Source organism: Chiloscyllium plagiosum, unplaced genomic scaffold (assembly GCF_037043375.1).
Source record: "Chiloscyllium plagiosum isolate Xiang-an unplaced genomic scaffold, Cpla_swu_hap1 HiC_scaffold_7, whole genome shotgun sequence".
Lineage (NCBI taxonomy): Eukaryota > Metazoa > Chordata > Chondrichthyes > Orectolobiformes > Hemiscylliidae > Chiloscyllium > Chiloscyllium plagiosum.
The window spans coordinates 44,631,436-44,656,959 of NW_028270145.1; the positions used below are offsets into that span (position 1 = coordinate 44,631,436).

Sequence of the window (25,524 nt, forward strand, 5' to 3'; positions counted from 1 at the left end):
AAAACACAAAATAGTCTTTCTGGGGTATCAGTTGCTAAGCAACATAAGGCAGATGGTTTCTTGGGGGTCAAATTGTTAACAGTAGTATGACATAAATTAAGGACACATTAAGATAGCCAAAAAGGGTCACATAGTTAATTGTTTTTGAGACAGATCGGTATTTGCATCTTATATAGTACATATTTTGACTTTACATGCCAATACATCAAAGCAAGTAGAAACAAACAATGTTTTTTCCTTTTTTTTAAACAAAGTAGCTTTTGAAATCCTTTTAAATTTCACAATGCCTTGTTTTAGTCAGTACTTTTAAAATAATTTGCTTGATTAATGTCATGTATTAGGTGGGATAAAGTAATTTAACAGCAATAAAGAACCGAGGTCTCGATTTTGACATTGTGTGATTATAAAATGGGTAATAACAAACTCATAACCTGGTTTATATCTCCTGAGTTTTATTTCCATTGACTTCTTTAGTGCGGGTGGGCCTTCTTTGCCTGGTAGGTTCAGACAGCAGAACTTAAAAGTCTTGACGCTGTTCCCACTGTTCATGTCAAACAGATAGTGGTGTGAGTATTAACATTTTCCTTTCATATGTGTTTTTTTTTTTACAAAGCAATTTACAATGCATTCTGAGCCAAGAGGAATGTCCAGCGTTGCCCCTGGGAATGGTAGTAAAGTGGAAGTGTTAAGTGGTTGGTAATCTGAAGGCCTGGAGTAACGTTCTGAAGACATGATGTCAAATTCCACCATAGAAGCTGGTGAATTTAAATAAAAAAATATTAATTTGAAATTTCAGAAAAGACAATGGCTCATGTTGACCACGGAAATACTGGATTCTCATAAAACCCTACTTTAGTATGCAAATGTCTTTAATGAAAAACATCTGACACTCTCACCTAGTCTGATTTACATGTGATTCCAGACCCACAGCAATGTGATTGGCTATGAATTGCTCTCTGAATTAGCCTAACCAGCCACACGTCATGAAGAAGGCAACTCACTACCATCTTCTCTAGGGCAATTAAGGATGGATAATAATTACTGGCCTTGCCAATGATGCCCACATGATATGAATAATTGGAAAGCTATGGTCATCCTGCTGTCAAAACACAAAAAAAAACAAAAATGAGAATGTAAGAGTTCCAAAGCGGTTGAATAGTTATTATCATACCTTATGCTTTATGTACAAATTAAACTCAATATTGTATCTTTTCTTGAGTTATACTAAGATATGCAGAACGCCACTTCTGCAACACTAGGAGATGGGAGCTGGTTCCGCTGGTGTTGTTCATGTTCATTCTAGTTCTAGTTTTAGTTCCAGAATAGAGATACAAGATAGCACTGTAAACGCAGTTCCCTTGATGTGGAGTATACTGGCAGCTGAGAGGTGAACATCAAGGTGAGATGTGGACGAGACCGGTTAACTGACTTCCAACAGCCTGTAAAGCATCAGTTTGGATGCTGCGGGATGTTTGCTTTCAGAGATAATAAGCAATAAATGCTCACTCTCAGAGAAAGTGCTGTGAATATCATCCTGTCATCTAGGCAGGGCTGCCACTGTTTGGTTTCCTTGTGTGAAGATTTCCCAGTCTTAGTTTTACTGAAGTAGCACTCAGCTGTTCTTGTGCCTTTGACCTGGTAGGATTCACACAGCTCATGAAACCCTTGTGATAACTGGTAAAGCGAGAATGATGGGTTAAATCTGGAATTAATTGCCTACTTGAGTATTTTAGTGAACAACCTTTTTGTTCACCCATGAGATGTGGACATTGCTGGCCTGCCAGCATTTATTGCCCGTCCCTAGTTGCCTTTGAAAAAGTGGTGGTGAGCTGCCTTCTCGAATTGCTGCAGTCCACATTCTGTAGGTTGACTGGTAATGCCCTTAGGGAGGGGATTCCAGGATTTTGATCCAGCAACACTGAAGGAAGGGCAATATATTTCCATGTGAGGATGGTAAGTGGCTTGGAGGGGAACTTGCAGATGGTGATGTTCCCATGAATCTGCTGCCCTTGTTCTTCTAAATGGAAGTGGTTGTGGATTTAGAAGGTGTTGTTTAAGGATCTCTAGTGAATTTCTGCAGTACATCTTGTCGATAGTACAGACTGCTGCTACTAAGTGTCGGTGATGGAGGGAGTGTATGCTTGAGGAATGGTGCTTAACAAGTAGGCTACTTTGTCCTGGATAGTCTCAAGCCTCTTGTGTTGTTGGCGCTGTATCCATCCAGGAAGGTGGAGAGTATTCCATCATGTTCCTGATTTGTGCCTTGTAGATGGTGGAAAGGCTTTGAGGAGTTAGGAGGTGAGTTCCTTGCTGCAGTATTCCTAGCTTCTGCCCTGCCTTTTGTGACAAGTTCAGTTGAGTTTCTGATCAATGGTAGCCCCAAGGATGTTGATAGGGGATTCAGGTCATGGTAATATCATTGAATGTCGAAGAGTAATGATTAGATTGTCTCTTTTTGGAGATGGTCATTACCTAGCATTCACGTGGCATGAATGAACATTGTGCAATTGACAACTAACGTCCTCACTTCTGACCTTATGATGGAGGGAAGGTCATTGATAAAGCAGCTGAAGATGGTTGGGCCTAGGATACCACCCTGGGGAACTCCTGCAGAGATGTCCTGGATCTGAGATGACTGACCCTCACAAAACCACAATAATCTTCCAATGTGTCAGGTATGACTCAGACCATTGGAGTGTTTCCCTCCAATACCCAATGATTCCAGTTTTGCAAGGGCTCCTTGATGCCACACTTGGTCGAATATGGCCTTCATGTAAAGGCCTGTCACTCTCAACTTACCTCACCTGACGGTTCCATAGGGGATAATTTTAAAATTTTTATATCTACTTGTTCATACACACTTTGGAGCATTTGGTTACCATTTGGTTCCTGTGTCACAAGAGCCCTACTGTGGGAGTTGTTTGCTCACCAGCGAACCCAAAATAAGGCCAGAAGTGTTGGAGTGAAGGAAGGGAGGGACATCCCTTTGGGTTCTTGATCCAATCTCCGTTTTTTTTGGTTGTAACTCCTTAACCCCCACCACTCATATTCAATATGCTCCCTTTTGTAGCTAAAATTCTACCTGTTGAGTGTGGGTGGGCAGGGTGGAACCTTAGACTCTGCAGAATGAAGAAAACATCCTGAGTGCTATTTCAAAGTGAAATTTGCCAGGCCATAATTGTTAAAAGTATCAAAAGGAACTGGTTTGATGGTAGCATTTATTTGAAAAAAAAACCTGCATGCATCATGATGCCAGTAAAGAGGACTGTTCACGTAAACTCTGTTTGTTTCGACTGCCAAGATATTCAGTAGCTGTGATGGGACTGGATCAGAGAATGAATGGTCTACTTCCCTGACATTGCACGAAATTTGTGAATGCTGTGGCATAAAGGACCTGGCAAAAAGAAAATGAAGCCATCATCAGAAACAGCACTGTGAAAACGAGATAACAGCAATTCAAGGAGCAATGTAATGACTTCACCTGAAAAGGGAATGTAAGTATGAAGCTTGACGTCTGTTCACAATATTTATAACCCTTGTGGCAGCTACCTAGAACTTCTTATTTCTTAGTGTAATGAGCTGCTTAAAACTGCTTTTAAAAGATGGTGACTCATGCAAAGATGGTAAATAATGCATAATAAAGGTTGACTCATTTGAGGTTATCTGCATGGTGCATCGAGGCTGAGTGAAAAAGTGACACTTTGCAAAACTGTCAGCTACGTCTGAGTGATGGTGTGCATTGGAATCATTGAGGTACAACTGCTGAATACTGGACAGGAGGAATAGAAAGGGTAGGAGGAAGAAAAAGGGGAGACCAATCATTGAAGGAAGTACAAGCTCCCTCACGTTCTCCATCAAGCAAAGAGAAAGGATCTCTGTCCCTGTATTCAAACAAGTAAAATCCTTTCAGATCACTGCAAACTGGTGAATGGTAACAAGTGCAGAGTACAGGTCATTCTGCTATAACCCATGTTTCGTCAGTGTGTATTGGCTATAATGTGCTTGATGAATTGTGGACATTGTTTGGATGATGTGAATTTTCTACTGAACAGGTATAACAATTTTATATTAGCGATCTTCTACAGTGTGATTTTCCATACCGGTTCTCCACAACTGTCACTTTATAGCAGTACAATCTGTAGTCTGAATGCTGGGTTTAAGGTGATGATGAAACCCTGCAGGTGTCCTTGGAGTGAATGGTTGCTTGAGAGCTATTTGCTATGGAGCTCCTTAAAGTTGAAGTCCTGTCAGCTATAGACTTTCTTTCACCAATATCCTGTAATACAGTCAAAGAGTCATAGAGATGTACAGCATGGAAACAGACCCTTCAGTCCAACCTGTCCATGCCAACCAGATATCCCAACCCAAAATAGTCCCACCTGCCAGCACCTGGCCCATATCCCTCCAAACCCTTCCTATTCATATACCCATCCAAATGCCTCTTAAATGTTGCAATTGTACCAGCCTCCACCACATCCTCTGGCCGCTCATTCCATACACTTACCACCCTCTGCGTGAAAAAGTTGCTCCTTAGGTCTCTTTTGTTTCTTTCCCCTCTCAACCTAAACCTATGCCCTCTCGTTCTGGACTCCCTGACCCCAGGGAAAAGACTTTGTCTATTTATTCTATCCATGCCCCTCATAATTTTGTAAACCTCTATAAGGTCACCCCTCAGCCTCTGATGCTCCAGGGAAAACAGCCCCAGCCTGTTCAGCCTTTTCCTATCACTCAAATTCTCCAACCCTGGCAACATCCTTGTAAATCTTTTCTGAACCCTTTCAAGTTTCACAACATCTTTCCGATAGGAAGGAGACCAGAATTGTACGCAATATTCCAACAGTGCCTAAACAATGTCATGTACAGCTGCACACATGACCTCCCAACTCCTGTACTCAATACTCTGACCAATAAAGGAAAGCATACCAAATGCCGCCTTCACTATCCTATCTACCTGCGACTCCACTTTCAAGAAGCTATGAACCTGCACTCCAAGGTCTCTTTGTTCAGCAACACTCCCTGACCATTAAGTGTGTAAGTCCTACTAAGATTTGCTTTCCCAAAATGCGGCACCTCGCATTTATCTGAATTAAACTCCATCTGCCACTTCTCAGCCCATTGGCCCATCTGGTCAAGGTCCTGTCATTCTGAGGTAACCCTCTTTGCTGTCCACTACACCTCCAATTTTGATGTCATCTGCAAACTTACTAACTGTACCTCTTATACTCGCATCCAAATCATTTATATAAATGACAAAAAGTAAAGGACCCAGCACCGATCCTTGTGGCACTCCACTGGTCACAGGCCTCCAGTCTGAAAAACAACCCTCCACCACCACTCTCTGTCTTCTACCTTTGAGTCAGTTCTGTATCCAAATGGCTAGCTCTCCCTGTATTCCATGAGATCTAACCTTGCTGAAGTCCATATAGATCACATCAACTGCTCTGCCCTCATCAATCTTCTTTGTTACTTCTTCAAAAAACTCAATCAAGTTTGTGAGGCATGATTTCCCACGCACAAAGCCATGTTGACTATCCCTAATCAGTCCTTGCCTTTCCAAATACATGTGAATCCTAAGGGACAGGATGTACCCTCCAACAACTTGTCCACCACTGAGGTCAGGCTCGCCGATCTATAGTTCCCCAGCTTGTCTTTACCACCCTTCTTAAACATTGGTACCACGTTTGCCAACCTCCAGTCTTCCGGCACCACACCTGTGACTATCGATGATACAAATATCTCAGCAAGAGGCCCAGCGATCACTTCTCTAGTTTCCCACAGAGTTCTCGGGTACACCTGATCAGGTCCTGGGGATTTATCCACCTTTAACTGTCTCAAGACATCCAGCACTTCCTCCTTTGTTATTTGGACATTTTGCAAGATGTCACCATCTATTTCCCTACAGTCTATATCTTCCATATCCTTTACCACAGTAAATACTGAGGCAAAATATTCATTTAGTATCTCCCCCATTTTCTGCGGCTCCACACAAAGACTGCCTTGCTGATCTTTGAGGGGCCCTATTCTCTCCCTCGTCCTTGATATATTAGTTAAAAACCCTTTGGATTCTCCTTAATTTTATTTGTCAAAGCTATCTCATGTCCCCCTTTTGCCCTCCTGATTTCCCTCTCAAGTATACTCCTACTTCCTTTATACTCTTCTAAGGATTCACTATCCTGTCTATACCTGACATATGCTTCCTTCTTTTTCTTAACCAAACCCTCAATTTCTTTAGTCATCCAGCATTCCGTATACCTACCAGCCTTCCCTTTCACCCTGACAGGAATATACTTTCTCTGGATTCTTGTTATCTCATTTCTGAAGGTTTCCCATTTCCCATTTTCCAGCCGTCCCTTTATCAGCTCCAATCAGCTTTTGAAAGTTCTTGCCTAATACCATCAAAATTGGCCTTTCTCCAATGTAGAACTCCAACTTTTAGATCTGGTCTATCCTTTTCCATCACTATTTTAAAACAAATAGAATTATGGTCGCTGGCCCCAAAGTGCTCCCCCACTGACATCTCAGTCACCTGCCCTGCCTTACTTCCCAAGAGTAGGTCAGGTTTTGCACCTTCTCTAGTAGATACATCCACATACTGAATCAGAAAATTATCTTATATGCACTTAAGAAATTCCTCTCCATCTAAACCTGTAACACTATGGCAGTCCCAGTTGATGTTTGGAAAGTTAAAATCCTCTACCATAACTAGCCTATTATTCTTATAGATAACTGAGGTCACCCTTCCATTACATTGTATCTACTGTCATGGACAGACTCTGATATAAAGAAATGAGTGTTTTTTCCAATAACTGAAATCACTGTGGTTTGTATATTTCACTCATTAAACTCCTCATGTGGCCAAAACTCCTTTTTTTTTGTGCAAGTACTATTGTATAAGTGGACTGCTCAAACACATCATATGACTAGCAATGCAAGAGAAAGTTTGATTGCAGGACATTAGAGTCATAGAGATGTACAGCACTGAAACAGACCCTTCGATCAAACTCCTTCATGCTGACCAGATATCTTAAATTAATCTAATATTCTGAAATCAAAAATGGATTGAATTTCATTCATACCGTTATCTGCTTCAGATTCAGTGCAGAAAAAACTTGACTACATAAAAGCTGGACACTTGTGAGCAATGCAATGGGTGGCAATGGCCAGGCAATACATGTTTCTGAGTTTCAGTTCTGAAGGAGGGTCACTGGACCTGAAACATTGACTTGCTCTTTTTCCATTGATGCTAACATACCTGCTGAATTTCTCCAGCAATTTCTGTTTTTGTTCCAGGTTCCCAGTTTTTTTTATTACACATTTCTGGTTGACTGCATCCTCTGTTGAGGTGTTCTTGGGGCATAGTACCTGGAAAATTAGCTCTTTTAACCTATCTGCCTATAACATCACAGCTGGAGTATAACCTGGAATCAGCATTATATTTAACATAGACATTGGGTATGTTTAAATAACAATGGTCTCTAACTAGTAAATGAGGGACTGCTGCACTGTGAAACTTCAAATTTGGATTAGGTTACCTACAGTGTGGAAACAGGCCCTTCGGCCCAACAAGTCCACACCAACCCTCTGCTGAGTAAACCACCTAGGCCCATTTCCCTCTGACTAATGCACCTAACACTATGGGCAAATTAGCACGGCCAATTCACCTAACCTGCACATCTTTGGAGTGTGGGATGAAACCGGAGGAAACCCATGCAGATACGGAGAAAATGTGCAAACTCCACAGAGACAGTCGCCCAAGGCTAGAATCGAACCTGGGTCCCTGGTGCTGTGAGGCAGCAGTGCTAACCACTGAGCCACCGTGCCACCCTAAAGTTATGGGTAGCGTTAAATGCTCTTGATGGAACCTGATGAAAATAGTGAGGGAACATTTATGAAATGGTGGTGTCACAATTTTGCCAATGCATTCAGTCCTCTCAATATACCTACTTGTGAAAAAACATTGGTAGATTGCCTGATCAGATGGGGATCTACTTTGTATTACCAGATTAAGACCCAATAATATCGTCAGCTGCTCAATATTATTTTAACTCTGACATTTGGAAAAACTCACACAGGGCCAGCAATGATAGTGGAAGTCATGGGGCCAAAACTAACCAAAGCAAATTCAAAAATGTAACTTTTTTTTGGTGGAATTGTCATGGGCAAGTTTGAATAGGCACTGCTAAGGTACTCTAAGTCTTCTCCAGCCATAGACTTGCTTATTGTTTGCTGTATTTTATGGCAACTAACTCCTTTCACTATTGTTAACTTTAAGGTTGGACTTTTGCTCTCACGCACCAGCCATGATACAATTGCAGCCAGTCTTCGACATAAAGCCCCATTCTGCTTTATTCCAAAAGGCCAGTGTCAAAATCATGCAGAACACCCTCCTTCTCCACATTGCTTAAAATTGACAATTGTGTTTCTAGTTGCTTTGTCAGTGTACATATTCCATATGTAAATGTAACTTAATTAAAGGCTTAGATCATTAATGTTTTGTTTTAATGCTTTCAGAAAGTAATATAAAAAAAGAGTATTGTGGCTGGATTAAGATCGGAAGATCAAGTTGCATGCCTTTCAAGTTTATTATTCCAGGATGTGTTTCCTATTTTTTTTCCCTTTTTCTTAAGAGTATTGGATTTGAATTTAATTTGTTTGTCTTTGCTTGGATTAAGCAGTCAGTTTGGTTCTGACCTAACGATCCTTTGAAGAGGTATCATCTGATCTCCATTTAATCACTTAATGTGTGCTTTGGTTAACCATTTTCAACAAAGCTTTCAGGATCAATCCTTGCAATTTGTTGAGTTAAAAAATTTCGACTGAGAGAAGGGTGATTGTTGTGCTACTGTTTGATTCAGTTTCACCGGATTGGTGAGGCGTATTTTCAGGCTGCATGTTTTATTTTTGTTTTTGCAACGGTGGTCGACAAACAGTCCCATGTTATTTCAGCACAGTCGTGTACAAATATGCAAGCAATTTTAGTCTTGTCAAAGTGCATTTAAGAGTAAATTAATTTTTTAGAATCCGAAGTATGGAGTTTCAATGGACACAATCAGGAAATTGCATCTGAAATTGGGTCTTCAGTTGGGTTTAAAATTCCACTAAAATTCCTTATTTTCGAAATGTTCTTAAATTGTGCAATGCTCCAGGATTTTGCTTTCCTCTGATGCTGGCTTTGTTGGCCTCTTGTTTCTTTGGGTAGTCATTTACAATGTGCTGTCAAAGCCATAAGCTCATGATTTCAACCAGAAATATTCCCTTTTCTCTGTTGTCTTTTAAGATGTTCCTTTGAGTGACTTCCCTATTATTATCCTCCATTCCTTTAACAATAAATGCCAAAACTCCATTTGTCTTTCTTATTACCTGCTGTACCTGCATACTCATTTTCTGTGATACATGCACAAAGACACTCAGATCCCTGTGTAACAAAGCACTCTGAGGTTTCTCTCCATTTAGATAATTATTTGCCTTTCTATCCCTCCCTCCAAAGCAAATAACTTCACAAGGCTGGAGAACAACAGATAAAGGAAACTGCGTCAGACCTGGCAGGCCCTCAGCAAAATTGGAAGAGACAGCTGCACGAAGGACATCCCTCCCACGATGAAAATATCCGGAGGGATGGCCACCAACAAAAAAAGAGACAGTAGGAGTCCATCACAAAGCTTTGAAATGGTGGACATCGTGAGTGGCCCGGTGAAACCTAACCTCTGTTCCTCGGGAGCCACATCACTGCCCTGGGCAACATGGAGGAGAACACGATGGCAACTCTGTCCTTTTCAGAACCAGACATTCTTGGCTTAGTACTTGCCCCAATGATACTGGATCGGGGCAACAATCCTAGAGAGGAACAGGACAGTTGCCTCAGCCCTGAGAGGGTGCAACAGTTCACCATGGAGATGGAGGAGCTTGCCCAGTGACAATACTGTGGGTGAGTGTGCATTGGACACTTGATAATGTAAAACCATCTGAAATAGATTTGAAAATTGCCAACATTAACGTGCGTAGCATTAAAACCATGACATGTTGTATTTTCACACTGGCTTACCTGGCCAAGATCAAAGCGGGCCTTCAGTTTCCACAGGACTGCGGAATACAGCACAAGGAATGGTCAAGCTTGTAGGCCCTTGGGCCTTTGGATTGGTTGGGGACCAGTGATTGCCATTGCTTGGGCCTGTGTATTCTGCTGTAAGAAGGAATTTCACCTTACCCGAAGTTGAGATAGTGGATGGGTCCCTCCTTTTAGCAGATGTCATGTACAGAAAGGCCTCCCTAGGACTAATCCCCATCCCCAAAACACAGCCTCGCAGAAAATCCTTGATAGAAATGGTTAAAGATGGCAAGCTGCACAATATCTTCACCTCTGCAGATGGAATGCAATGTACATAAATCTGGTCATTGCCAGACAGGTCTGCCCCGAAGGATAGATTTAGTCTGAGTGCTGAGTGTTCTACGTTGCATCTACTGATGTTACGCCTGTGTTCTTCTCTGGCCGACTGACGCCTACAGGACGACCAGAAGATGATCAATGGAACATGCAAACTGAATGTGAAACTGTTGATCCCAGAACACATTGAGGAGCTCAAGTGGGATTACACAGATTAGAGAACCATGAAACCTCGTTTTGAGTCTCCAGTGGACTGTTGGGAAGCAATTAAAGGGAACCTCAAGAGCTTCTTCATCAAAGGTGTTCAGAGACAACAGAGACACAGCTGAAACTGTCAATACTCAGGAAAAATATGCAGAACCTACTCCTTTAGACTCTCCTTCCTGGATGTATTAATAGAATGCACACCTACCGGTGAACTCCGACCAGTGTGTACAGGAAGAACAACCAGATACTGAACTACAAAAGCAATCATCCCAACACCCACAAACAAAGCTCTCTAGAATGTTATTCAAATGAGCAAAGACACACGGCAGAAACCCAGAATTTAAGAAGGCAGAATAGGACCACCTATTCAAGAGATTTAAACAAAACAGGTATCCCAAGAACACTATCCTCTGATATCGATACAGCAAACCTAAAGGGAAAAAACACCCTACATGACCAGAAACAAAAGTGACCAAGCCATACATCACAGAAATATCACAAATGACTACACAACTACTCAGACCCCATGGAAACTTAGTGGCCCACAAACCAGTAAGCACCTTTCACCAACTTCTCACAAGGGCTAAAGTCCCAACACCCACATCCAACAGGACAAACGTTAATTTACAAAATATCTTGGACTGTGAAAAACACTTCATTGGACAAATAGGAAGAAAACTGACCATACGAATGTGTGAACATCAACTCACCACTGCCAGACATGACCAGTACACACTCACTTTAGATAAATGATAACATTACATCTGTACTGAGGGAGGATATTCCCGGAAATACATTCAAGGAGGTTATTTGGGTGGAACTGAGAAATAAGAAAGGGATGATCACCTTATTGGGGTTGTATTATAGACCACCTAATAGTCACCGGGAAATTGAGAACAAATTTGTAAGGGATCTCAGTTATCTATCAGAATAATAGGTTGGTTATGGTGGAGGATTTTAACCTTCCAAACATCGACTGGGACTGCCATAGTTTAAGGGTTTAGATGGAGAGGAATTTGTTAAGTATGTACAAGAACATTTTCCGATTCAGTATGTGGATGTACCTACTAGAGAAGGTGCAAAACTTGACTTACTCTTGGGAAATAAGGCAGGGCAGGTGACTGAGGTGTCAGTGGGGGAGCACTTTGGGGCCAGCGACCGTAATTCTATTCGTTTTAAAAGAGGGAAGGAAAAAGATAGATCAGATTCAAAAGTTGAAGTTCTAAATTGGAGGAAGGCCAATTTTGACAGTATTAGGCAAGAATTTTTGAAAGCTGATTGGGGCAGATGTTTGCAAGTAAAGGGATAGCTGGAAAATGAGAAGCCTTCAGAAATGAGATAACGAGAATCCAGAGAAAGTATATTCCTGTTAGGGTGAAAGGAAAGGCTGTAACATATAGAGAAAGCTGGATGATGAAGGAAATGGTTTGGTTAAGAAAAAGAAGGAAGCATATGTCAGGGATAACCGAACAACCCAAATGGCCTCCTTCTTCAAAGACTGCAATTTCCCCTCAGACGTGGTTGACGATGTTATCCATCACATCTCCTCCACTTCCCGCTCCTCCACCCTTGAACCCCGCCACCAGGGCTAAAGTCCCAACACCCACATCCAACAGGATGCCACCAGGACAGAACCCCACTGGTCCTCACCTACCACCCCACCAACCTCCAGATACATCGTATCATCCTTCATCATTTCTGCCACCTCCAAACAGACCCCACCACCAAGGATATATTTCCCTCCCCTCCCCTATCAGCGTTCCAGAAAGACCACTCCCTCCGCGACTCCCTCGTCAGGTCCACACCCCCCACCAACCCAACCTCCACTCCCGGCACCTTCCCCTGCAACTGCAAGAAATGCAAAACTTGCGCCCACACCTCCCTTCTCACTTCCCTCCAAGGCCCCAAGGGATCCTTCCATATCCGTCACAAATTCACCTGCACTTCCACACACATCATTTACTGCATCCGCTGCACCCGATGTGACCTCCTATACATTGGGGAGACAGGCCGCCTACTTGCGGAATGTTTCAGAGAACACCTCTGGGACACCCGCACCAACCAACCCAACTGCACCATGGCTGAACACTTTAACTCCCCTCCCACTCCGCCAAGGACATGCAGGTCCTTGGCCTCCTCCATCGCCAGACCATGGCAACACGACGCCTGGAGGAAGAGCGCCTCATCTTCCGCTTAGGAACCCTCCAACCACAAGGGATGAATGCAGATTTCTCCATCTTTTTTCAGTCCCAACCCTCGGACTCAGCACCGCCTTCTTGACCTGCAACCTTTTTCCCGAACTCTCCGCCCCAACCCCTCCCTTAACCTCCTTCCACCTATCGTATTCCCAACTCCCCTCCCCCAAGTCCCTCCTCCCTACCTTTTATCTTAGCCTGCTTGGCACACCCTCCTCATTCCTGAAGAAGGGCTTATGCCCGAAACGTCGATTCTCCTGCTCCTTGATGCTGCCTGATCTGCTGCGCTTTTCCAGCAACACATTTTTTCAGATATGTCAGAGATAGACAGGATAGATCAAGTGAATCCTTAGACTATAAAAGCAGTAGGAGTATACTTAAGAGGGAAATCAGGAGGGCAAAAAGGGACATAAGATAGCTTTGGCAAATAGGGTTAAGGAGAATCCAAGGGGCTTTTACAAATACATTAAGGACAAAAGGGTAACTAGGGAGAGAATAGGGCTCCTCCAAGATCACAAAGGTGGCCTTTGTGTGGAGCCACAGTTGATGGGAGAGGTACCAAACAAGTATTTTGCATCTTTACTGTGGAAAAGAACATGGAAGATATAGAATATAGGGAAATAGATGTTGACATCTTGAAAAATGTCCATGTTACAGACGAGAAAGTGCTAGATGTCTTGAAACACATAAAGGTGGTAAAATCCCCAGGACCTGATCAGGTGTACCCTAGAACTCGGTGGGAAGCTAGGGAAGTGATTCCTGGACACTTGCTGAGATATTTGTATCATCAATAGTCACAGGTGAGGTGCCGGAAGACTGGAGGTTGGCTAATGTGGTGCCACTGTTTAAGAAAGGTGGTAAGGACAAGCCAGGGAACAATAGACCAGTGAGCCTGAGTTCAGTGGTGGGCAAGTTGTTGGGAGGGAATCCTGAGGGACAGGATGTACATGTATTTGGAAAGGCAAGGACTGATTAGGGATAGTCAACATAGCTTTGTGTGTGACAAATCATGTATCACAAACTTGATTGAGTTTTTTGAAGAAGTAACAAAGAGGATTGATGAGGGCAGAGCGGTAGTAGTGATCTATATGGACTTCAGTAAGGCGTTCAACAAGGTTCCCCATGGGAGATTGGTTAGCAAGGTTAGATCTCATGGAATACAGGGAGAACTAGCCATTTGGATACAGAACTGGCTCAAAGGTAGAAGACAGAGTGGTGATGGAGGGTTGTTTTTCAGACTGGAGGCCTGTGACCAGTGGAGTGCCACAAGGATCGGTGCTAGGTCCACTACTTTTCATCATTTATATAAATGATTTGGATGTGAGCTTAAGAGGTATAGTTAGTAAATTTGCAGATGACACCAAACTCAGAGGAGTAGTGGTCAACAAGGAAGGTTATCTCAGATTACAACAGGATCATGATCAGATGAGCCAGTGGCAGATGGAGTTTAATTTAGATAAATGCAAATCTTAGCAGGACTTACACACTTATTAGTAAGGTCCTGGGGAGCGTAGCTGAACAAAGAGACCTTGGAGTGCAGGTTAATAGCTCCTTGAAAGTAGAGTCACAAGTAGATAGGATAGTGAAGAAGGCGTTGGTTTGCTTTCCTTTACTGGTCAGAGTTTAGAGTACAGGAGTTAGGAGGTCATGTTGCGGCTTTACAGGACATTGGTTAAGCCACTTTTGGAATATTGCGTGCAATTCTGGTCTCCTTCCTCTGGAAGGATGTTGTGAAACTTGAAAGGGTTCAGAAAAATTTACAAGGATGTTGTCAGGGTTGGAGGATTTGAGTGATAGGGAGAGGTTGAATAGGCTAGGGCTATTTTCCCTGGAGCATCGGAGGCTGAGGGGTGACCTTTTTGAGATTTATAAAATCATGAGGGGCATAGATAGGATAAATAGATAGGGTTGGAAATGTGTTGCTGGAAAAGCGCAGCAGGTCAGGCAGCATCCAAGGAACAGGAGAATCGACATTTCGGGCATTAGCCCTTCTTCAGGAATGAGGAAAGTTGGTCCAGCAGGCTAAGATAAAAGATAGGGAGGAGGGACTTGGGGGAGGGGCGTCGGAAATGTGATAGGTGGAAAGAGGTCAAGGTGAGGGTGATAGGTCAGACTGGGGTGGGGGCGGAGAGGTCGGGAAGAAGATTGCAGGTTAGGAAGGCGGTGCTGAATTTGATGGATTTGACTGAGACAGGCTGGGGGGAGGGGAAATGAGGAAACTGATGAAATCCGAGTTCATCCCTTGTGGTTGGAGGGTTCCTAGCCGGAAGATGAGGCGTTCTTCCTCCTACCGTCGTTTCGCTGTGGTCTGACGATGGATCTACTACAAACCAACCGACTCCCACAGCTACCTCGACTACACCTCCTCCCATCCTGCCCCCTGTAAAAACGCCATCCCATTCTCCCAATTCCTTCGACTCTGCCGCATCTGCTCCCAGGAGGACCAGTTCCAAAAACGCACATCCCAGATGGCCTCCTTCTTCAAGGACCGCAATTTCCCCCCCGACGTGGTCGACGATGCCCTCCACCGCATCTCTTCCACTTCCCGATCCTCCGCCCTTGAACCCTGCCCCTCCAACCGCCAACAGGACAGAACCCCACCACCTCCAAACGGACCCCACCACCAAGGATATATTTCCCTCCCCTCCCCTATCAGCATTCCGTAAAGACCACTCCCTCCGTGACTCCCTCGTCAGATCCACACCCCCCACCAACCCAACCTCCACTCCCGGCACCTTCCCCTGCAACCGCAGGAGGTGCAAGACTTGCGCCCACACCTCCCCCCTCACCTCTCTCCAAAGCCCCAAAGGAAACTTCCATATCCGCCACAGATTCACCTGTACCTCCACACATATCATCTATTGCATCCTTTGCACCCGATGTGGCCTCCTCTATATTGGGGAGACGGGCCGCCTACTTGCGGAGCGTTTCAGGGAGCACCTCTGGGACACCCGGACCAACCAACCCAACCACCCTGTAGCTCAACATTTCAATTCCCCCTCCCACTCCACCAAGGATATGCAGGTCTTTGGACTCCTCCATCGTCAGACCACAGCGAAACGACGGTTGGAGGAAGAACGCCTCATCTTCCGGCTAGGAACCCTCCAACCACAAGGGATGAACTCGGATTTCACCAGTTTCCTCATTTCCCCTCCCCCCAGCCTGTCTCAGTCAAATCCATCAAATTCAGCACCGCCTTCCTAACCTGCAATCTTCTTCCCGACCTCTCCGCCCCCACCCCAGTCTGACCTATCACCCTCACCTTGACCTCTTTCCACCTATCACATTTCCGACACCCCTCCCCCAAATCCCTCCTCCCTATCTTTTATCTTAGCCTGCTGGACCAACGTTCCTCATTCCTGAAGAAGGGCTAATGCCCGAAACGTCGATTCTCCTGTTCCTTGGATGCTGCCTGACCTGCTGCGCTTTTCCAGCAACACATTTCCATCTCTGATCTCCAGCATCTGCAGACCTCACTTTCTCCCTAAATAGATAGGGTCTTTTCCCTGGGGTGGGGGAGTCCAGAACCAGAGGTCACAGGTTTAGAGAGAGACGGGAAAAATATAAAAGAGACCTAAGGAGCAACTTTTTCACACAGGGTGGTGTGTGTGTGGAATGGGCTGCCAGCGTAAGTGGTGGAGGCTGGTACAATTGCAACATTTAAAAGGCATCTGGGTGGGTATATGAATAGGAAGGGTTTGGAGGGATATGGGCTGGGTGCTGGCAGGTGGGACTAGATTGGGTTGGGATATCTGGTCGGCATGGATGAGTTGGTCTGAAGAGTCTGTTTCTGGCTGTACATCTCTATGTCTCATAATGCTGCAGTTCAGATGTACCTGACTCTTACATTAGGTTGTGGACTGTGTGGTAAAGAAATGCTGATTTGTTTCATGTCAGGTATGCCAAGTCTACAGTTTATACGTAAATATACTTTGGAATAGCCCCTTCAGGAGAAGTGTGAGATGCATGACTTGTCATTGAAGATGTGAATAAATGTTTAAAAATAAAACGTGACCTGAGGCTTTCGACCAGCACTGTGGAGAGGAATGGCTCTCAAAGGTTCCAGCCCTGGCAAACAGGAAAGTGGGGGTGGTGTACCAATGAGTAACAACACTCCTGATCTGGGAGCTCGCATCTTTTCTGGTCAGCTATGGACTCTACTGGGGCACAGTGGAGGAGTTTTTGGATTAGTTGTGCTGGAAGAGCACAGAAGTTCAGGCAGTATCCGAGGAGCAGCAAAATCGACGTTTCGGGCAAAAGCCCTTCATCAGGAATAAAGGCAGAGAGCCTGAAGCGTGGAGAGATAAGCTAGAGGAGGGTGGGGGTGGGGAGAAAGTAGCATGGAGTACAATATGTGAAGAGCTTCAGGGCAGAGGAAATGACCTGGAAGTTGCAGTGGGAGAGGGACTCCCTGAGATTCTTGTAGAGAGTAGCAGTGCCACCTACATTTCAGAGGGTGTGTGGAAAATTCTCTTAAATTTTAATTAGCTCAATTAGCTATCTCTCTGCCCAGGCCTCGTACTCCCTCCAGCTGGAAGCAGAGGGGCAGCCCCCCTCATATAGACCAGAAGCAGACCAATATGCTGGTCATGGCTTGAAATTACCGGAACATCTCCCTCTGAATCTACTAATTTCACACAGTAAAAATTCAGTCCGTAATCTCACATTCATACCCGTGACAACCTGACAACTTAAATACCTAACAATACTTCAAAAAATTTTAGATTAGATTACATTAGATTACAGTGTGGAAACAGGCCCTTCGGCCCAACAAGTCCACACCGACGCGCTGAAGCGCAACCCACCCATACCCCTACAGTTACCCCTTACCTAACACCACGGGCAATTTAGCATGGCCAATTCACCTGACCTGCACATTTTTGGACTGTGGGAGGAAACCGGAGCACCCGGAGGAAACCCACGCAGACACGGGGAGAACGTGCAAACTCCACACAGTCGGTCGCCTGAGGCGGGAATTGAACCTGGGTCTCAGGCGCTGTGAGGCAGCAGTGCTAACCACTGTGCCACCGTGCCGCCCACTGAAAGTTGACACACTCTTCGAAAAAATGATAGCTCGACAATATCTGTGATGCTTTAAAAAATCCCCACAGTTTAATGGGTTTTCTAGTTTCAGTGGTCAGTGTCATATAAAGTGATAGATATCACAGAGATAATCTGAGCTAAGCTGAAGCTCAGGCCACCCTGAGATATGATGGCCACTTGGTGGAATATTGGGCCGACAACAGTTGGTTGCAGTTTCCTGATGGAAAAACGTGCATCATACCTATCTCTTGTTAGGAATATGCCTAAAAATTAATGCAACATTTCCACTTACTAAAATGTAATAAGTTACTTCTTGATTTTCAGATAAGAACCAGTTCCGCTGAGACTTAGTTATGGCCCATTCCCAAGACAGGCTACATAGTAGCCCCTTAGACTAGAAAGGAAGAAGATTGATGGCAGAACTCTACCCCAACCACTATTGGTACATTCCATCAAATTATAACAGTTGGCATACATAATATTACTTCATTTGTGTATGAGGAAAAGAAACACAAGTATTTAAAATTTCAAAGTGGAAATCTTATACACGAACGTAGTACACATTTTCATTTTTCTTATAATTTTTATCCACTCATGAGACATGAGTGGATTATAGATAGTGGTGAGCTGCTTTCTTGAACCACTGCAGTCCATTGTTTAAAAAGCCATAATAAGCGGTACATATTTTTAGTATTAACAATTATACTGATCCTCCTAAAATTACCTTGATAGATATCTGCCCATGTTTACTTGTGACTACTTTTCTTCCTATAGGCACACTCTTTTACAAAGCTTGACCTTGAAGCATTCCTCTCTATCCAGGTCAGAGAAACTCTTGGTCCATGTCAGCACTTTCCACATGAATTTGAACTCATGGCTTCCTCCCCTAACCCAGTTAAGCTGTTGATATTCCACTTCCTTCAGTGGAGCTGGTAATTTTCCCTTCCTGCATTTTTTTTTTTGTCTTGCCTCCTCATCATTGTATGCTGGCTGTTTTGCTGTCTCCATGGTGCTGACATGCGATTTCAATTCCCAATCCAAAGTGATACATCCTACCAAAAGCAATATTCCCAGTTAATGCTCCTGTCTTCACTCTCTAACACTTCATTCTGCTGCTCTCCACTCCATCCTTCTTTTGCCATCTGTTTCCTTCCCCTTCTCGCTTCCTTCCATTAAAGTCCACTTCCTCCACTCTCCTACTAGTTTTTGTTTTCCTTACCATTCATCCCTAACCCCACCTTCACGTTACCAATCGTTCTCCTGTGCATTGCTGCATCAAGTGAGCGCAGGTAAGGAACAATTACACTTCACCACTTCTCCCAATCTTTCCCTCCTCGCAACATATTGCTACTATTAATTGTTGGGTTCCTCCACACATTTACGAGGATGTTGCCTGGTATAGAAGGTGCTAGCTATGAAGATAGGTTGAGTAGGTTAGGTTTATTTTCATTAGAAAAAAGGCGATTGAGGGGGGACCTGATTAAGGTTTACAAAATCATGAAGGGTATAGACAGGGTGGATAGAGACAAGCTTTTTCCAGGGTGAAGGATTCAATAACGCGAGGTCACGCTTTCAAGGTGAGAGGTGGAAAGTTTAAGGGGGATACATGCGGCATGTACTTCACGTAGAGGGTGGTGGGCATTTGGAACGCGTTGCCAGCAGAGGTGGTAGAGGCAGGCACGGTAGTTTCATTTAAGATGCGTCTGGACAAATGCATGAGTAGGTGGGGAGCAGAGGGATACGGATGCTTAGGAATTGACCGACAGGTTTAGACAGTACATTTGGATTGGCTCAGGCTTGGAGGGCCGAAGGTTGTAAATTTTCTTTGTTCTTTCTTTGTTCTTTATTCATACGTGAGAGCCTTCATGAAGGAATTATCAAGAAAGCTGGTAATTTTAAGAGCAGGTTGAGTGAGAATTGGGGCCTTAACCATTAGTCTGGGGGAATGAGACACAGGAGACAGTCAATGAATGCTGACCAAGATGAAATACTCTTAAGTTGATATGTATGCTCTTCCTATCATTGTTCTGCATTTTTTTATTCGGTTCATTGGTCACCATGGAAACCATGGCGCAAAGCTGGATATTTAATTATATGGGGGAGCTTGTCACACTTTTGCTTTATACACTCTTATTCGGCCTTCTTGTGACAAATATATTATTGTGGATTCTGTGATTTTTGAAAATATATTACAATGGTTTTGGTGGCAATGTCAAATGCCAGTGAGTGTTATGTGAAAAATGGTTTACCACTTCCGTGATTCATTTTCTTTAGTTAGATATACAGGTACTGAAAAGACAATCTCCGTATTATTTATTGCTTGGCAGGATTCTTTATTTGATAAAGAAAATAAAGGAATGTCCTGCATATTTCTTTCTCTCCCCTTTTGTGAGGAGCATCTGTAAGTATTTAACATGTGTTCCTCAGTTGGTATGCTACTCCAATTAGATTGTAGTTGACTGTCTTCTGGATGTCAGGAGTCGAACTCCTGCTGTAAATCTGATTGGGGGAACTTCAGAAAAAAGGATGATCCAAATGTTGACCTCAGTAAAGCATTTCTGTTTGGCTTTTTAAGAGGAACCTTTTCCTCCCCTTTTCAAGATAACTCATGAAGAGGTAGGTGGGGACTTAGAACTGACCTGGACCTCCAAATATTAAACTATTGCATTTTTCTTTTAAATTTGATGGATAAATTCTTTAGAAGGACAGAAGTGCGAGGAGATTATTGGGTGAGATGGAGTCTGGGATCTGTTTTTAAGTTGGGGCAAGAACCCGACATCTGGATAATTTCCGGGTCCCAATACTGCAATTCGGTTTGGATTGAAATGGAGTCAAGATGGCAGCGGTGGAAAAGCAGTGTTGGGGCTCCTGCTCATCTGCTGCTAGCTTCTGTCTATTTCTCTTTTTCTTTTCTTCTTTCTACATTTTTCTCTACAGTCTCCCTTACCTTTTGCCCTTGGGGAGCTCGACTCTAGTAGAATTGGCAGCATCTGCGACAAGGGTGAGACATGGCATTGGAGCATGGCAACGTTGTTTGTGTCAAAACGTGTGGCACTTGAAAAGCACAGATGGTCAGGCAGCATCCAAGGAGCAGGAGAATCGACGTTTCAGGCATAAGCCATTCATCAGGAATGTTTTTGTGTCCAGTGCAGGACTCATGATGGCATCGACCGTAGCTCTGATGTCAGCGCTGGTTTGGAAGGTTACACTCTTGCATTTGTTCAGGAAGGTTGTGGGCAGTTATAGTTCAACTGATTCCAAGATGGAGTTGGTGAAGTGGGCCCAGTGGTGAGTAATGGTGCTGGAACGTGGTGACTCTTTGTTGATGGGTCTGGTGCAGGTGGCTGTGAGGTGGTGGTATTGACAGTGACATTAGTGGCACTGTGGCATTGGTGGATTCAGTACAGGCTGTGTTGGTTAGCCTGGCTCAAGATTCATAGCAGGCAGCAGTGAGGGTGAATGGGACATTTTTTTTCCTTTTGTTTCTGTTTCTTTAGTTTCAGCTGTTGTTTTTAATTCTCACTGTTGTATTATAAACTAGTAGTGGAAAGTGGCGACTCTATACATTTTTCACTGTACTCCCATACGCTTGTACTTGGGTACGCTTAACAATAAAATTTAATCTAAATCTAGATATCTTTCCTGGTTTGCTGTAGTCATGTGACCTCTTCTATCGAGACAGACTGTGGGTTGGCATCTTAAATTCAATTGGAACACCTTCTGTTGAGCACGCTGCTGTGTTGTAGACTTGAACATAATGTCAGAAGTGATATTGGAGTGATTTGTTACTGAGGAGTAAGTAAGCACACCTACTGACAGGGAGATATGAGTATGTACAGTACAGTGAGCTGCCAATAACTTATTTTTAAAATGGAGAAACAAGCCAGAGTTAAAATAGTTGTTATGGGAAAATGGCTGCAATCTTCCCCTCCCAGCTTCTGTTAAAATGACAGGGAATATAAAGCAAACTGAGATTTCTTCCAAGCACAATGGCAGAGTTAGGAAATAGTAGCCAGGACAGTTAAATGTTATGACACTTTTATCACTAATGGGAATATGCGCTTTCAAAGAATTTACCATACCAAATAGTACTCTAAAGAGCAGAAGGCACTTATAACAGAAATTTAAAAAGCTTTGAAGGAATGCTTTGAACCCCAAGTGAACATTATTTATGAATTGTTTGTGTTTAATGTTAGAGACCGAGGTGATAAAGAGTCTGTTAGTTATTATATGGTGCCATTAATTCAGCTCACAGCAACCCATCTGTTTGTGTAACCAAAGATCAACTAATTCATCAGTTTAGAAATGAGCGATCCTATCACGACAGTGTGATTGTAAAGAGAAGGGAATCTGACTCTTGAAGAAGTTACAAATGTGCAGAAGGTCTGAGTTTCTAAATCACCAGCTATTGCACATGCATAGCAGAACGGGTGAGTTTGTCCACATTGTGAAGAACCAGCCCTGACCTCTGCACTCTGTTGACAAGCAGCTCAGACCTGCCAACTGTGTTGAAAAACTGCCCACACCTTTCAAGTGCAACAGCGTAGAGGAAAGTAAAAAAGTGTCGAGAAAAGGGCCAATAGCAAAATCCTATCAAAGGACAAGTTGCAAATATTGTGCACGTATTTACATAAGTCAAAAGAAGGAACAGTCTGGAAGGAACAATGCTTGAATTACAAGACGGTAAACTATTTTGCAAGCAAGCCAGGTTACAGCTGTCATGAATTTTTATGCTAGCACCTCATTCTAGAAGTAACTGCGGACTGTGCGTCATTTCAAAATTGTCGACCCTTAAATGTTTCCGGGATGTAGCTAATGCCATTTTCTCCAGATCATAGCTAAAATAAGAAGAGCCAAGCAGAAGGAGCAGTGGGATTCTTTTCCATTGCTGGTTTCCCCTAGTTGCAAAATAATAGAAATCCCCACACTGCTTTGAGAATGTCTTATCACACACTTGCAGTTAGTGTTGAAATTTATACATGGTCACTCATGCCATATCTTGGAGGTCTGCCCCAGACATCTGGAAGCTGCTATGACTCTTGCATGCTCTTGCATACAGGTACCCGCATTCTTTCGAGGTGCTCAAGCCAAACTGAGACGTTTGCCATGAGACAAGAGCCATTCCCTTCAGATGTGGATGATGACACTTTCTACAAAACATTTCAGAATGATGCAGAATGAAGTTACAATGCTGCCTATGCTTTTACCTGGGCCATAGTAGGACAGACAATGGGCCTCCTTGATGTGAGACTTTGATGCCTGGTGGAGGAGTCTTGCAGTATAGCCCATAAATGGTGGCCTGCATCTTTATGGCACGCTGTGCTGTTTTGTATTTGGGGCTGATAAAGGTAAATATCATGGATGAAGAAGAAATGAGAGATCAAGGGCAATTTTCTGAGACTGAAAATGAGAACATTGACCAGGAAGCCATCCAAGTGAACATGACTGAGCAATGCATTGCTGAGCATAAGAACCTCTTTAACAGCTGCTTCCAGGATGAATGAACTTTGGACTTTAATTGTGAACGATTCTGTTTTTAATCTGGGAAGCAGCCCCCCGCTTAGTACAGAGTATATGTGGACCTTGTTAATGTCGCAGTCCTTGACCTTTTGTGTTGCTGAATAAATGCCTTGCTATCATTCTGATTGTACACTTCATACCTTTGGGTGATCCCACTTCAAAGTATCTACACATTCCATGTCCTGCTGACCTTTAGGAAAAAGCAGCAGTGAGACAGGACAGTTAGACAGCATGGCGCTAAGATTAGCTAACTGTTGAAGCTTCAGTCAGGATGTCATATGCAAGTGCTATGCAGAGAAGTCTCTCATGAAACTTGAAGGTTGAGAGGAGTCGCTGTTGACCCATCCATCATCTATTAACCCTTTTAATGTTTCATGTGAATATATACTGAAATGTTGCCCTGAAATGCTTGAGCATCCAGTAGGATAATATTAAACTTGCGAAAGGCAGTGCTTTGTGCAAGTTTTATCAGCAGACCAATGTGCTGTGATTGATAGTGGACATGTGAAACTCATGTTGCAGATTTTCCAACTTTGAAGGACAGTGCGCACCTTTGAAAAGCTTTCAAATTGAATGAACCTCTCCTCGCGGTGATGAATGGAATTACCCATGATTCAGTGCTCTCACTCAGGTGGTGGGTGTAAATGTGGAAAGGTATTTGTGGGCCAGGCCCCAGCACATTTCCTGCACATTGTCTTTAGCTCCAGTGTTGTCCACGTGAAAGTGTGATGCCTTGCCTGTGGTCCTCAATATTCTGTTTCAAGGATTCCTTGCATCTGTTGCTACCTGCGATCAGTGAGACATTTGTTTGAGAGAGATGAGCAATGCTTGGCTGTTACTTCATCTTTCATCGTTGGGCTGTCGGAAGGAACTGCTTATCTCTCATATGGCTGTGACTGTGCCAGGTATGATAGCACAAATAACTCTGGAGCAGAGATCTTAAGTAAGTAAGGATATATTTACAGACATTTGAGGTTTTTATGATATGTCACCCTACAATCTATGTAGCCACAGTATTTTATTTTTCGTTTCCCACCAGCCATGTCTCAGCTCACTCCTGACTTCTACAGCTGAGGTAGAAAGAGCTTGCTTTGTAGTTGGTCCTGTTGATCTGAAAAACTTAAACAGTATCCTCAGGTGTCTTTGGGCCTTTCAGTCCTGGCCTGCTGACAGTACTCGGCCTGGTTTCAAGCTTGTCCTCCTCGGCTTGAGTATTGATCACTGTCATTGGGGTGTTGGGTAGGCTTAACACCGCTTTAGTGTCCTGAGATGAAGCTTCTGGGGATTCTGTCTGTAGCCCTTTCTCCCTACAAGTGCCTTGCTGGCACTGGCCTGTCTGCTAGGATGAATTGCAGTTGAAGTACCTTCTCTCCTCTTTCCCTGCCATTGATGCTGAGCACTATGGCCAGTGTGATGGAGGGCAGGTCAGTGCACACATCCGAAAGATACTGAGGATGCTGGATTTGGTTCTATCTATGGTGGACACCACCCTCTCCATGGAGACAGCAGATGAATGTTAGCCAGAGCCAGCATGGTGCTGGTAGTGTTGATGAGATTTTCCATTCATCAATCGTATTTAGTGACTGCTTCAGACAAATCTGTCTGCTGTCTCTGTGCTTCCATGTGCATTTTGACCAAGTCACTCATGGCTGAGACCATGGGATTATCTTCTGCCAGGGACTGAGCTGATACCTGGTCTCTGACAGTCCCCAAACATCAGAGACATGGGCATTTCTTCCTTGACTGACTGTGGAGCTGTTTCAATGAAAGAAAACCTATCCAGATGAAAGCCTTTGGGCTTGTGAAGAGTTTGGGTGAACATTGCTGGCAGCTTTTACTGTTGTGGAGCGCAGGACAGAATTGATGACCTTCTTATGCGATGGTACATTCCATTTAACCTAGGACACAACACAGATCCGGGTTGCTATTTGTGTCAAGGCTGGCTATGTCTGGTGACATGACCTCCTGTGGTGATCTGTAGGAAAAAGGATGGTCTTCCTCTCTTTCAGTCTGCCCACCCACTTCTCCAGGTCCCTGTTGTAATGCAGGGGGTGAACTTAACTTTTCTTCCCCACCAATGGGAACACCACGAGGTCCCAACAGTGGCAGGCACTTCAGGCTCTCCTGCTGAACAATTCTGAGAAAGGAACCCAAGAGCTCAGATGCATAATTAATGTG

The 25,524-nt window shown here is 43.7% G+C and overlaps 1 protein-coding gene and 1 long non-coding RNA gene across 3 annotated transcripts in view; both read left to right on the top strand.

The window, feature by feature from the left end:
* pde1a (phosphodiesterase 1A, calmodulin-dependent) overlaps positions 1-25,524 on the top strand; it is a 605,934-nt gene that overhangs the window by 47,288 nt on the left and 533,122 nt on the right. The gene's annotated exons all lie outside the window — the stretch shown is intronic.
* Positions 317-9,337, top strand: LOC148149602 (uncharacterized). The gene is made up of 3 exons (XR_015757648.1): positions 317-566; positions 3,302-3,494; positions 8,273-9,337. It is a non-coding gene; the product is annotated as an uncharacterized LOC148149602 (long non-coding RNA).